Raw genomic sequence first — 15,684 nt, forward strand, 5'->3', positions numbered from 1 at the left:
CGAACCTCAAAGTTTTTAATTCTTCTCCATGGATTTTAATACCTACTCCAAACTTTTCTTTTGTTTCCTTTACTGCTTGCTCAATATACAGATTGAATAACATCGGGGAGAGGCTACAACCCTGTCTCACTCCCTTCCCAACCACTGCTTCCCTTTCATGGCCCTCAACTCTTATAACTGCCATTTGGTTTCTATACAAATTGTAAATAGCCTTTCGCTCCCTATATTTTACCCCTGCCACATTCAGAATTTGAAAGAGAGTATTCCAGTCAACATTGTCATAAGTCTACAAATGCTAGAAACGTAGGTTTGCCTTTCCTTAATCTAGCTTCTAAGATAAGCTGTAGGGTCAGTATTGCCTCACGTGTTCCAATATTTCTACGGAATCCAAACTGATCTTCCCCAAGGTCGGCTTCTACTAGTTTTTCCATTCGTCTGTAAAGAATTCATGTTAGTATTTTGCAGCCGTGACTTATTAAACTGATAGTTCGGTAATTTTCACATCTGTCAACACCTGCTTTCCTTGGGATTGGAATTATTATATTCTTCTTGAAGTCTGAGGGTATTTCGCCTGTCTCATACATCTTGCTCACCAGATGGTAGAGTTTTGTCAGGACTAGCTCTCTCAAGGCCGTCAGTAGTTCTAATGAAATGTTGTCTACTCCTGGGGCCTTGTTTCAACTTAGGTCTTTCATTGCTCTGTCAAACGCAGTATCATATCTCCCATTTTATCTTCATCTACATCCTCTTCCATTTCCATGATATTGCCCTCAAGTACATCGTCCTTGTATAGACCCTCTATATACTCCTTCCACCTTTCTGCTTTCCCTTCTTTGCTTAGAACTGGGTTTCCATCTGAGCTCTTGATATTCATACAAGTGGTTCTCTTTTCTCCAAAGGTCTCTTTAATTTTTCTGTAGGCAGTATCTATCTTACCCCTAGTGAGATAAACCTCTACATCCTTACATTTATCCTGTAGCCATCCCTGCTTAGCCATTTTGCACTTCCTGTCGATCTCATTTTTGAGACGTTTGTATTCCTTTTTACCTGCTTCATTTACTGCATTTTTATATTTTCTCCTTTCATCAATTAAATTCAATATTTCTTCTGTTATCCAAGGATTTCTACTAGCCCTCGTCTTTTTACCTACTTGATCCTCGGCTGCCTTCATTACTTCATCCCTCAAAGCTACCCATTCTTCTTCTACTGTATTTCTTTCCCCCATTCCTGCCATTTGTTCCCTTACGCTCTCCCTGAAACTCTTTACAACATCTGGTTCTTTTCAGTTTATCCAGGTCCCATCTCCTTAAATTGCCACCTTTTTGCAGTTTCTTTAGTTTCAATCTACAGTTCATAGCCAATAGATTGTGGTCAGGGTCCACATCTGCCCCTGGAAATGTCTTACAATTTAAAACCTGGTTCCTGAACCTCTGTCTTACCGTTATATAATCTATCTGAAACCTGTCAGTATCTCCAGGCTTCTTCCACGTATACAACCTTCTTGTATGATTCTTGAACCAAGTGTTAGCAATGATTAAGTTGTGCTCTGTGCAAAATTCTACCAGGCGGCTTCCTCTTTCATTTCTTACCCCCAATCCATATTCACCTACTACGTTTCCTTCTCTCCCGTTTCCTGCTACCGAATTCCAGTCACCCATGACTATTAAATTTTTGTCTCCCTTCACTACCTGAATAATTTCTTTTGTTTCATCATACATTTCTTCAATTTCTTCGTCATCTGCAGAGCTAGTTGGCATATAAACTTATACTACTGTAGTAGGCGTGGGCTTCGTGTCTATCTTGGTCACAATAATGCGTTCACTATGCTGTTTGTAGTAGCTTACCCGCACTCCTATTTTTTTTATTCATTATTAAACCTGCTCCTGCATTACCTCTATTTGATTTTGTATTTATAACCCTGTGTTCACCTGACCAAAAGTCTTGTTCCTCCTGCTACCGAACTTCACTAATTCCCACTATATCTAACTTTAACCCATCCATTTCCCTTTTTAAATTTTCTAACCTACCTGCCCGATTAAGGGATCTGACATTCCACGCTCCGATCCGTAGAACGCCAGTTTTCTTTCTCCTGTAACGACGTCCTCTTGAGTAGTCCCCGCCTGGAGATTCGAATGGGGGACTATTTTATCTCCGGAATATTTTACCCAGGAGGACGCTATCATTATTTAACCATACAGTAAAGCTGCATGTCCTCGGGAAAAATTACGGCTGTAGTTTCCCCTTGCTTTCAGCCGTTCACAGTACCAGCACAGGAAGGCCGTTTTGGTTAGTGTTGCAAGGCCAGATCAGTCAATCATCCAGACTGTTGCCCCTGCAACTACTGAAAAGGCTGCTGCCCCTCTTCAGGAACCACACATTTGTCTGGCCTCTCAACAGATACCCCTCCATTGTGGTTGCACCTACGGTACGGCTATCTGTGTTGTTGAGGTACGCAAGCCTCCCCACCAACGGCAAGGTCCATGGTTCATAGGGGGTCATCATTTATATAGATAAAAAGTAGTAAAGATATAGGAAATGAAGAGTTGCGGCGTCAGAACGAAAAGTTATACATCGCTCAACAACGAAGAAGGACGTAAAAAGCGGGCGTTACGTGGTGATAACAAATCAAGTGATAAAATAGTAAGTCTGTAATTAAGCATAAAGCCACGTAACACTGCTCAGTCTTTCAGGGAATGCAGCAACATTTGAAGATACTGAAACAAAGCTGAACTCCAGTGACCTGGCTACCTACAAATAAGCTCCAGTGACGTCTTGTGAAGTGGAGAGGAGCTTTTCCAGGTACAAAACTATCCTCAGTGACAACCGTAGATCTTTGACAATGGAAAACCTGAAAATGCACCTTGTGATCCAGTGCAACTTTGCAGATACTGGAGATTGACATACGGTATTAAATAATGTGAAATGCTTTAAATACTATGTAGAAATAAAAACATTGTTTTACTGTTTCGATAGATGATCTTTTCACTGTACTTCTATTAAGTCATATTTTCTTTTTTAAGATCATATTTATGTACGTTTTAGGTCATAAATGCTTGCATGTTTCACTGTTTTTTAGGTAATAAAATCCGGGCCCTAGTGATAACATCGGTTCCGGTCATTTCTAAGAAGTTAAGCGCTGTCGGGCTGGGCCAGCCCTTGGATGGGTGACTATGCGGTCTGCCGAGCGCTGTTGGAAAACGTGGAGCACTCAGCCCTTGTGAGGCAAACTGAGGAGCTACTTGATTGAGAAGCAGCGGCTCTGGTCTCGGGAACTGACGTACGGCCGGGAGAGCGGTGTGCTGATCATTTGCCCCTCCATATCCGCATCCAATGACGCCTATGGGCTGAGGATGACACGACGACCGGTTGGTACCGTTGGGCCTTCATGGCCTGTTCGGAAGAAGTTATTCGAGAACTGTTTGAACATCTGCATCGTTGAAAAATCTGCGATTGCTGCGAATCAGTTTCTCGATTACGTGGACATTTTCGCCTGTGGTCAATATCGATGGCCTTTCTTCGTGATCAGCATCACCCACATGTGTGCGGACCTGGTAAACTGTTGGCACCATTTCACTACGGCTGGACGCGACACTAAATTTGGTCCATATACCGAAGAACACGTTCCTTATTGTCATGTCATTTCACTCCCACACCATTATCCACCTGCTGGCAGTACCGCAGCACAACCGTATCTTTAGGAAGCCGAGAAGTTGTACACTCTTCCGACAACGCGCCACGCTTGATGCGCAATGGTCTTAGCATGAGACGACATGTGCAGCTTACTTTTTGAAGCCCTCTCGTACTTCGTTATTGATTGCAACAGAAAACGGTGGTTCTTTTCAGTCGTACAAAAAGATTTTGGAAGTTAGACGAAAATGGAGAGAAGATTGGGATGTATCGTTCGTTCGACATTGAGCTAACTTAGTCGGACAATGACGAGGCAGGAAACCGATCGTGGATTAATTAGAGGGCTCATCCTGCCACTAGCCAGAGGCGATCTAAGAAAATCACGTTTAACGATGACGATTAAGATCCTGAAATTACTTGTACTAGTTGTATTACAGATAATCTTGCTCTGAAATAACATTATTTTTAAACTCCTGTTGCCCTCAGCGTTGAGTAGCTGACATATACGATGACATGATGAAAAGTAATGCCTCCGATTTTTTAATGTAGAAACTCGTAAAGCTTTTTAAATAAAACAAACGTATTATTATTCTACGTCTTTATTCTTCATGTCTACGTCTTTGCAGTCTTCTGAAAATCTGAGGACTGGAAAAATTGCGATCAGAGAGAACTCCAGTCCAGTGGCACCCACTGCCCCTTTTTGCTGAAGCAGTTCATCCAATCAGTTATAGGAAAACGCAAAGTTTTCACGTCGAATTCTAAATATGGCGTGATTTGAATATTCCACATCCGAATAAAATCGATAAAAGTAAAGGTGACCAAGTGACAGAAGTAAATTTTATGATCGCTTTCGAAATTTTTTGATTTGTTTATAATCTTACATAAACCAAGTAACTGAAGAGGCGACCATTTATTTGTACTAGCGTAATTAACAGTGAAAGTCCTATGAGATCACTCCAATAAATAAAACAGATGTCGCAGGATTAGCACGCGTAGCATCCTGATTAAGGCTGTATATAGTATTTTTCACCCCCGATTTCATTATCCCCATCTGTACCGCTGTTATATGGAGCAACAACTCAGGTAAGCACTCTGTAGTTCAATTGAAGTGCTAGTAACCGTGTGATAGTGCAGAATAATCCGGCGCGGCGGTGGTTTTAATGGTTCTCGCATTTTCTCGTTTCTTTACGTGATTTTTCTTTTTAGCCGCACTATATGTACCTTAACTCGAACAGGGTTCGCATTCTAGGTTAAACTGAAGGTTCCTTACAAAACTGGGTGCGAGAACTGGTTCTCAGCTCGGGGCAAAACAAGGATATCCTCAGGGCCATACCTTATAAAGCACGCTGGTGCCCAAAGCAGTAGTCTAATTTGATGAGTGCTTCAGTATACACAGGGTGTTTCAGAATGGTCAGTATTCAGGGATATGACAGGAATGATCGTTCGAAACAACGTGGACTCTAAAAAGAGGTATGATAAATTCTTGATCTTCAATACTGTGAAACAGATCTCTTCTACTGTAGGCTCTTTGCTTTCCATATTTTGGAGAGTAGTAATACGGCCGAAAATAAGAAAAAAAAGTCCAGTAAACATGTGCTCTAAAATGCACGCCTTAAAGAACTATGGGCACTTGCTCGTCTTCGGTACTACAGCTCTTCTAATGAACCAAGCGTTCATAACTTATAAGGTACGCACTTTAGAGCATATGTTTACTGGACATTTTCTTCTTGTTTTGGTCCATACTACCACTTCCCCAAAAGTATGGAAAGCAAAACGTTCGCAGTAGAAGAGATTTGTTTCACAGTATCGAAGATCAAGAATTGCTCATAGCTTAAGGCATGCATTTTAGAGTCCAGTTTTACTTGACTTTTTTGTTTCGAATGATCATTTCTGTCCTATCACTGAATATTGACCATCACTTCTGAAACGCCCTATATAGCAAGGATGTTTTTAATTCCACAGAGGTTTGGTATCATACGAATGCACTCGTGGTGCAGCTTAAGCACGGAAAGGAAACAGCTTTTCAAAGGCTACAGCTGGGCTTCTGCATTAAGTAAATTAGGAAAACAGCAGAAGATCTAAACCTGGATGGCCAGAGAGGGCTCTGAACCACACTCTTCCCAACAGTGAGTGATCTGCCATAATAAATGCGCAGCCTCACTCGGTCATTCAGACGTGGATCACATTTTTTAACACGCGATTCTCGGGAGACGGAATGCATCAGTTATGCCTAGAATTTCCTCTACAAAAATGAACTACTGCAGAAAAGCAGGAGGTAGGTTTCAACGTTCTCTTCTCTGCAAATATGCAGAGTATTATGGGTATAAATGCAGATATTTTTACTGACGACTGAAGACAGTGTAGTGAACAATATTACATCAGTATTTACTTCATTTTCAGACTAATAATTATAGCTTACAAATCATATATTTTTTGGTCGATTACTACCTCCAAGTACACGTGGCACAAGCAAGCCATTAACCCTTAATTTCCCCTGGGCATCAGGTCAGGTTTTGTAGTGTGGATACATGCATGCAAAACGTTTAGTCTATACTTAGTACAATTAGCGGCGCAGTTATGACCACGCAGAAAACATCAGGTAGTAAAATTATTTATGTGTTTCGAAAAAGACTGTTAGATGCAGAGAAAAACAACCAACCCACTTTAGTGGGTTCACCTTACGGTACCAATGATAATAGTATGTGCACTTATCCCTGTAAAACACTGTATATACTCTGCTGGCCATTATAACTGCATCAAAGTGAAGGATAGTAAATAACAAATTTTATGTATTATTTATTTATTTATTTATGCATTTATTTTACCTGGCAAGATTAGGGCCTTCAGGCCCTCTCTTACACCTAACCAGGCATACTCAGATTCAACAAATTTCAGTTTCTACAGAACATTAAGGACATATAACATGTTTTACAGTATTAATGTTAAAGATAAAAAATAGAGATTATAGAAGTAGTACAATGATAATTATAACAATCAAAAATAATTATAACAATCAAGAATAATAATCAAGATTGAGATTTTCACTCTGCAGCGGAGTGTGCGCTGATATGAAACTTCCTGGCAGATTAAAACTGTGTGCCCGACCGAGACTCGAACTCGGGGCCTTTGCCTTTCGCGGGCAAGTGCTCTACCATCTGAGCTACCGAAGCACGACTCACGCCCGGTCCTCACAGCTTTACTTCTGCCAGTATCTCGTCTCCTACCTTCCAAACTTTACAGAAGCTCTCCTGCGAAACTTGCAGAACTAGCACTCCTGAAAGAAAGGATACAGCGGAGACATGGCTTAGCCACAGCCTGGGGGATGTTTCCAGAATGAGATTTTCACTCTGCAGCGGAGTGTACGCTGATATGAAACTTCCTGGCAGATTAAAACTGTGTGCCCGACCGAGACTTGAACTCGGGACCTTTGCCTTTCGCGGGCAAGTGCTCTACCATCTTTTTTTTGTTTTTTTTTGTTTTTTTTATTTTTGTTTTGTTTTTTTGTTTTTATGTTTTTTTTTCTACCAACTTTTCTTTTTTTTTTTAATTAATAAAGTAAGAAAATTACCTCTTCCACTTCAGGCGTTGGCCCCTATCACCCATACTACCCCCAAAAACCTATCTAGCCTGTAACCTCCCCACAGAAATTTTAAAATGACTATATTTATTAGTAATGGAGCCACAGCTAAATATAAACTCCCACAAGAATATTAATGGCAAAGACAATTAAATGACAGCTCGCTATCTGACTCAAGTGCAAGTTCCCATAAAATAATGAACGAGAATCCCATGACAATGAAACTACAGTGATACTCAAAAATCAATTTAACCGAAATGTCGGTCTTTGCCCTGTGCGAATTCAGAATAAATTTCTTACCTTATTAAAACTGCATGTCAAAATTCTGCTCTTATTGTTGGCTGCGGCTTGGAGGAAAAACATTGCAATTGCCTTTTTTTTTTTTTTTTTTTTTTTTTTTTTTTTAAAAAAATTTTGTTAAAGGGAAATGGAGGGAATTTGAATGATTGTTTGTAAATTTGTTTTTAAATCCAAATTATTATTGGGGGCGATTTTTGAAAGTTAAATTACAATGAGTGGACCTTACATTATCTGATAAGCGCAAAGCTGCATAAACATTTATTTAATAAAATTATACCTTGTCCTGAATCTTGACCATCGCTGTGCCGACGCCCGCCGACGCAACTGCTACAGACATAGTACTCTCCGCGACAGCTACCAACAGACTACTTTACGCGACTGCTCGCGACACACTACATTACGCGACTGCTACCGAGATACAACTGTACTGCACTGCGCTTCAAGCGCAACTGCTCTGGTCAGAGATTCTACAATGCCTCAGCATCGCTGCCGCACAACATACGTGTTTCATAACCCTCCACTGGGGGGGCAAAAATTTGGCAGCGATGGTGAGTCATTTGGACTTGCCATCGTAACAAATTTTTCCTTTAATTAACAAAATATTTAGATGTATCACATGAATTAAATGTTGTGCGCATGCACCGATTACAAAACATTACAGACAAGACAAAACATAAGTACAAAACAAATCAGGAAAGATGTATATACAAATTATTTGACAGATAACAAAGTGTACACACACTGAAAAATTCTTTAGCAGTTTCATCATGTTGACAAGTGTCATGAGTGCACATGCACTGCAGTGGAGAACATATCAGTAAAAGACGAAATGTATATACAAGAGTAACAAATGACATAAATCATAAAAGGTATACAGAATGAACACAAATCATATCGAAAATTGAGAAGAGTGCACAGGCACTGTAGTTCAGTTGAAAACATATTCACATAAGTGCACATGCACTGAAAACTTTTGAACATTTTTATAACAAATAAACGCAAGAGTAGAAAAAATCATCAAATCACAAAAAGTATATACAATATAGATGACAAGAGTGCACACATACTGCACTTCAAAACAAATCGAAAATGTCTTTAGTATTTTGACAACAAATGGCAAAAATCATGTCGACAAGTGACACAAGTGTACTCGCACTAGAGTTCAACAAATCGAGAAAAAATGTATATGCCATGAACATAAATGGTGTTAGTAAAAAAATGATTTTCACTATTAGGATAGGAAAGGAAGGATTGCATCATGGTTGTAGCACTTTAGTTTGCACATAGCTGCACTGAAAGTCCATATCTTTCCACAGAATCACAACTAAGTGATACAATCTGCAGTTCCGTTCCCAGAAGTATTTATCAGCTTATCAAGACAGTGAAACGTCGTAGTAGTATTCCATACTATCATTTGGCAGTATACCAGGTACACCAAACAGTGGGACCAGAATAACGTCTTCATCGCTTACGGTGGTGGACAGCATGTCGTGTCAACACCACGCTCTTAAGAGGCGGCACACAGTGCTCCATAACAAAGTCTTGATTAGTGATTACATAAGTAGTTTCTTCGCCTACAGTGGTGGACAGCATGTCGTGTCAACACCACGCTTTTAAGAGGCGGCACACCAACGTAGAATTAGTGCAAAAACCAAATATAGTGCTCCATGATAATGAGGATGGACAAGACAAATGGATGTTACAATAATTTCAGGTAGTTAGGTCAGAAGGTGAAGGACATTAACTAACACACAAGTCTTGATTAGTGATTACATAAGTAGTTTGCGGTATCCATACTCTAGTCATTGAACATTTCTGTACCATGAATGTAGTATTACAGAAAAATGTTCATTAATTAATTTAAAGACAAGAGTGGTAATCAATCGCCATCAAGTATTGAGTATTACAAAACATTTTTCCTCATTCAAATAACATATTTACAAGTAACTATTAACACTCAGTGGCCTAGCAACTTTCGATTAGTACAAAATATTTATCATCATTCAGTATTAATATGGGAAGTCATCATTGAAAACACTAACAAAACGTTAAGTTACATTAATTATTGGCACTCATTGGCCAGCAAGTATTGAATAGTATAAAACATTATTCATCATTCAGTATTCTTCATATCATTAAGAAATCATTATTAAAAATCAGTTAATTACAGTCATAGCCTTAATAATCATGGGCATAATAAGTAATTACATTAATTATGGGCACTCAGTGGCCAGCAAGTATTGAATAGTATAAAACATTAGTAGCATTAATAAGCATGGGCATTATAAGTTACATTAATTATGGGCACTCAGTGTCCAGCAAGTATTGAATAGTATAAAACATTATTCATCATTCAGTATTATTCATATCATTAAGAAATCATTATTAGAAAAATCAGTTAATTACAGTCATAGCATTAATAAGCATGGGCATTATAAGTTACATTAATTATGGGCACTCAGTGGCCAGCAAGTACTGAATAGTACAAAACATTAGTAGCATTAATAAGCATGGGCATTATAAGTTACATTAATTATGGGCACTCAGTGGCCAGCAAGTATTGAATAGTACAAAACATTAGTAGCATTAATAAGCATGGGCATTATAAGTTACATTAATTATGGGCACTCAGTGGCCAGCAAGTATTGAATAGTACAAAACATTAGTAGCATTAATAAGCATGGGCATAATAAGTATTCTCATTACAATAGATAGTGGCAATTATGTTTTGGTATCATTAAGAAGTCATTATTCAAGTGACATACTATTCAGAGCTGATCAGTGTTATTCAGAATTATCATAAACTAGTGACATTATCTGGGACTGTTAATACATTTTGTTTTTTCTGCTAGCAATGCATTGCTTTGGGTAATTAGAAGGGAAAGCAAGAAGAAATAAGAGAAAAAATTGCTTCTAGGTTGTTCCTATAAATTAAAAGATTGTGTAACGTCATTCGTCATGAGTCAGCTGTAGCAAGGTTATCACATTTATAAATGATAGACACAAGTGGGTAAGAAAAATGCAAGTACTAGAACAGGTATAATAAGTAACAAGTTTAGTAAGTATCATAAAAAGCTTCTCCTGAAAGAAAAATACAAAATGGATTATTGAGCTGAAAGAAGAAATGCAGACTATGCTGAAAAGTAGTGAACTTCGAATTAACAGGTAGTGAAATGTGTATAAAAAATGTGTTCCATAGCTGTCCTTTCCAAAACCTTCAGTCATCCTACTACGCAATATAACACCTGCTGTCAAAGTAAACTGCAACAAATACTTAAATAACTACATAGCATAAATACATAACTTCAACATTATCCTCATCTGTAAAGAAAAACTTCATTATTCATATCATCATAACTCCATCATTATCATCACCTGTAAACAAAAACTTCATTATTCATAGTACCATATTCTTCATCATTGTTCATTATCAGCATTCATTATCATCTGCAAAAATCATTTCATTATTCATCACACAACTATTCCTAATCCCTAGCATATTTCATCACTTAAAACTAAAATGTGTAGTTCTGTCTGACAGCTTGCATCAATCGCTTTGTATTCTGAAAGAAAAAATTAGTTAAGACTGCTATTCTGTGATGTGTATAATATATTCTGGTTAATGCTTGTTAATTCTGATCCATTTACTCGTCCTCATTAGCTTATTGCATCTTCTTTCGTTTATTCCATAGGTGAAATTCCCACTTCTGTTTAATTCATTTCCTGTACGCATCATTTATTTCTGAAATTGATGAACAAAGATTAATGTCTTGCATTTAAATCATATACCCATTAAATAGTGACTGGTTAATGGTGACTCAATTAAGCATACAACATAACATGACAGAAAACGTAATATCTCAAAACACAGACAGTGTTTAAAGGCAAAAAGTGTACAGAGAATATCGTAATGCAGCAGCAAAAAAGGAAAATGTAAAACAGTCATGATGTTGAGATATCACAAGGCAAAATGTCAAAGTCAAATGGTGTGTGTTATACCTTAACTAGTTCACAGTGCATACAAACAAAACATAAAAACAATCGTACATACATAAGAAGACAAAATGTGACATTCGTTGTGTTCAGCTTATATGTAATGTAGTTAATAGATGCGATAATTAAAGACTTCAATGGAGAGAGAATTTGATAAAATTAATGCGTCATTATAGAGAATTGCATAATTATTCATAAAATGCGTAAGTTCATCTGAAAAAAATGCACGGTCTAGTGTGTAACGACAAGAAGAGCGACCTGCTAACCTTACCTTGCCGGGCACTTGCCAAGAAAAAATACGATAATCATCAATAGGTAGTCACATAAATGTAATTGCATAAGTGGTCACAAAATGTGTAAGTTCATCTGGAAAATATGCACGGTCTGATGTGTAACGACAAGAAAAGCGACCTGCTAACCTTACCTTGCCGGGCACTTGCCAAAAAAAAATACGATAATCATCAGTAATTAGTCATGTGAATATAATTGCATAAGTGGTCATAAAATGTGTAAACGGCCTCATAGCATGTTACATCGTAAAGTGGTTTCATTCGATAAAGGGTTTAATGTTTGACACATGATGGTTGCCTTTCGATTTTCTGGTTCTCAGAGTTTCGACGTGTACAACATTGGGGTGAGGAATGCTGCGAATCCGATATGGACCTGCGTATAGAAGTTCAAATTTACTGCACTTACCTTTTAATTTGCTGGATAAATAGTGTGTACGTACTAATATCTTCTGTCCAACGTGAAAATCTCGGTGTCTACAAACCTGTTTTTGCTGTCTTCTCCGGCGCTCTGCGGTACGTTTGATGTTGTTCAGCGCAATGTCAACTATTTCGAGGTGTCGTAATCGACGAGATGTAGGAAATGTTACTAATTCTTTGATTTTGTTTGGTGGTTCAACGTTTTTCAGTATAACAGACGGAGATAGCATAGTGGATTCATTTGGAATGGAATTAATTACATCTTGGAATGAGTGTATGTGTGTGTCCCAATTAACATGTCTTTTGTGGCAGTATATTCTACACAGTTTACCAATTTCTTTCATTAGTCGTTCACAAGGGTTCGAAGAAGCGTGGTACTTGGATATATAAATCGGAGAAATGTTTCTAGCTCGTAACATGCGTGTCCATATAGCAGAACGAAATTGTGATCCATTATCTGAAATTACTTTCATCACATGTCCTACATGAAATAAGAAATGCTTTACAAATGCTTTCGAAACAGTTTTGGCAGTAGCTTTGCGTAACGGAGTGAAGGTAACAAATTTTGAAGTGAGTTCAACAGCGACAAAGATGTAGCAAAAACCTCTATTAGTTCTCGGAATTGGACCAAAAATGTCTACTGCGGCCATATGTCTTAATTTAACAGGTACAATGGGATATAATGGAGGAATGTGTGAAGTGGTGTCAGACTTAGCTTTCTGGCAAATTTTACATGACGCTAAAACTCGTCGTATACGTTTTTCCATGTTTGTAAAATAACAGTTCTGTCTCAATATAAGAAAACATTTTCTTGCTCCATAATGTGCGTAGCTTAAATGCGTGTACCAAATTAATTTGTTAACCAGTTCGTCAGGAATGCATAATAACCAATTGTTACTGTCTGGATGAGAGCGGCGAAACAGAATGTCATTGCGTACAGTGTAGTGGTTTCTAATCGTAACATTATTCTTATCTTGCCAAAGGTGTTTAATTTCTTTCCACACATTGTCTTTGCTTTGCTCTCGTGCTATGTCCTGTAATGACGATGAAATAAAATTTTCAAATGCGACTTGTTGAATGTACATGACGCTGAAATTTGCTTTGCAGAAATTGGTTGCTACGTCTTCCTGATTGTTGCTGAGAGAACGCGACAGTGCGTCTGCTATAACATTTTGTGTGCCGGGAATGTGAACTATTGTAAAATTAAATTCCTGTAAATAAAGTTTCCATCTGCTCAGTCTGTCATGAGTGAATTTAGCTGAAAGTAAAAATTGAATAGCTCTGTGATCTGTGTAAACTGTGGTGTGTCTTCCATAAAGAAAGTGCCGAAATCTCGTAAAAGCCCATACAACACATAATGTTTCTAGTTCAGTAACGGAATAATTTCGTTCAGCAGGTGACAAAATGCGGCTTGCAAATGCGATGTTTTTGATTACTGTTGAGCCATCTTCTTCAATTTCCTGAAAAATATGTACGCCTAAAGCTGTGTTGGAACTGTCGGTGGCAATAGAAAAATTTCTAGTAAGGTCTGGGTGCGATAAAAGTGGTGCATTCAACAAAGCATATTTCAAATAACATTCTCGTGAACAAAATTCTGCGTGTCAATAAGTATTGCTTACGTTACTGGAATAGGCTACCTGTACTTTGTCTGGTCAAATTCTGTCGTACGTGCTGTTATTTACGAGAGGATGCTGTGGCATTTCGACTATTTGAACTGTACTATTATTTCTTCCTGACATCTTACGCTATGGATGACACCTATTGTCTGTTTCATTCGTTATAATATGTTGTTGCTGATGTTCTTGCTGCTGAAAGGATCGACTGTAATGAAATGTACGCTGAAAATTGTGCTCGTTAATTTTACGTCTGTCATAATAGTCACTTCTATGCGGTGCATTGCGATAGGAATTGAAATACTGTGTTTTCTGTACGTAGTTGTTCCTTTGCTGCCGTGCGTTACCATTTGTTGTATCAGGGACTATACGTGCACGCGGCGAAACATTAAAGCTTGGTTGACCTTGTAGACTGTATTGTTGGTTACGTATGCTAAGCGACTGACTTTCATGCTGTTACGGTGAAAAACGTCTATTGTTACCAAAATGTGGTTGCGACTGCTCAAAATTTTGTACATACTGATGATTAAAATTTTATCTGATATTAAAATTACGGCGGTAGTTCTGCAGTGCCTAATGAAAATTGTCACTTTCGGTAAAAATTTGTCATATCCGGTTTTCATTACATTTTTCTTAATTCTAGGTAGAGCAAAAGTTAAAGAGCTGTTTTGATAGATATAAAGGATAGTAGAAGAGAAGGCAGCAGTGCAGAAAACTAAAGATGAAACAGCACTACTACAGCTCGGGGCCCTATGCTCGCTACGGCACATATTCATTAAAGCGTAATGAATCCCCTGAGGTCTATTACGCGCTGCAAATAAATTTTAGTTTTTGCGTTCCAGGCAATGGTGGTAAAAATTCAAAAGAAAATTGTAGTATCCATGCTAATTCTATTTTCTGTATTACACGCAATGCTGTTGAAAATGCAAAAGCAAATTGTCGTATCCAGTTCAAAGCTAATTTCTGCGTTACAGGTAATAGCGGTGAAAATACAAAAATAAATTGTCGTATACGGTGCAAAACGTGTATCTGTGCTCTGTCATTATTATGTTCCTTAGATTTTCTTACAAATAAAAATTGCTCGTGATGTACGTTCTCGTCACTGAATTTAAGAAAACGTTCAGGTTTGTGTGAGAATCTTTTTGTCTGTGTCATTTCGGATTTCAAGTTGCGTAGCTTTTCAGATTTTAAGTCGCGTAGCTTTTCGCATTTTAAGTCGGGTAATTGCTGTAAATTGTTCAAATTATACGCGCTGCTTGACTCTGACAAATGCTCGCAAAGTGGCGGATTCTGTGACGTATTGGTGACGGCAATAGTTTTCAGTTCTGTCACTTTAATACTCTCGTCAATTTGGTTGTTCTGTCGTTCACTTTTACTATCGACTTCCGTATTTAGAGTGTGTTTAACTTCCAGTGACTCTAAATTAAACTCGTCGCGTATCTGTACTGTGTTTTTAGGGCATTGTTCTGTGACTGCATTAATTTCGACTTTATGTGATTCTGTTATGCCTACACGTGTGCTACTTAATTCTTGTGCAACAGTGCCAACTTCTTTATTACTGTTTTTAGCACAAGCCTTAGTATTCACACGTAATGGTTCTTTAATGTCCTGACATTGCACGGTAACAGCTGTACTCTGTTCACTAACTTGTTTGTTCCGTTCGTTAAGGTTATCTTGTTTTTCGTTCGTCAGATTGAAACTTTCATTAATTGTTTCGCTAAGTTGTTTGAAATGGTTATCGAAACTTTCATTAAATTTGTCAAATTTTTCATTTAAGTATTGTTTGAGATTTTCACTCTGTTGTTTGGACTCTTCTTTATTTTGTTTGGAATCGTTATCTAGTTTTTCTATACGTTCATTAATTCGT

This window comes from Schistocerca nitens, chromosome 5 (genome assembly GCF_023898315.1).
Source record: "Schistocerca nitens isolate TAMUIC-IGC-003100 chromosome 5, iqSchNite1.1, whole genome shotgun sequence".
Classification (NCBI taxonomy): Eukaryota; Metazoa; Arthropoda; class Insecta; order Orthoptera; family Acrididae; genus Schistocerca; species Schistocerca nitens.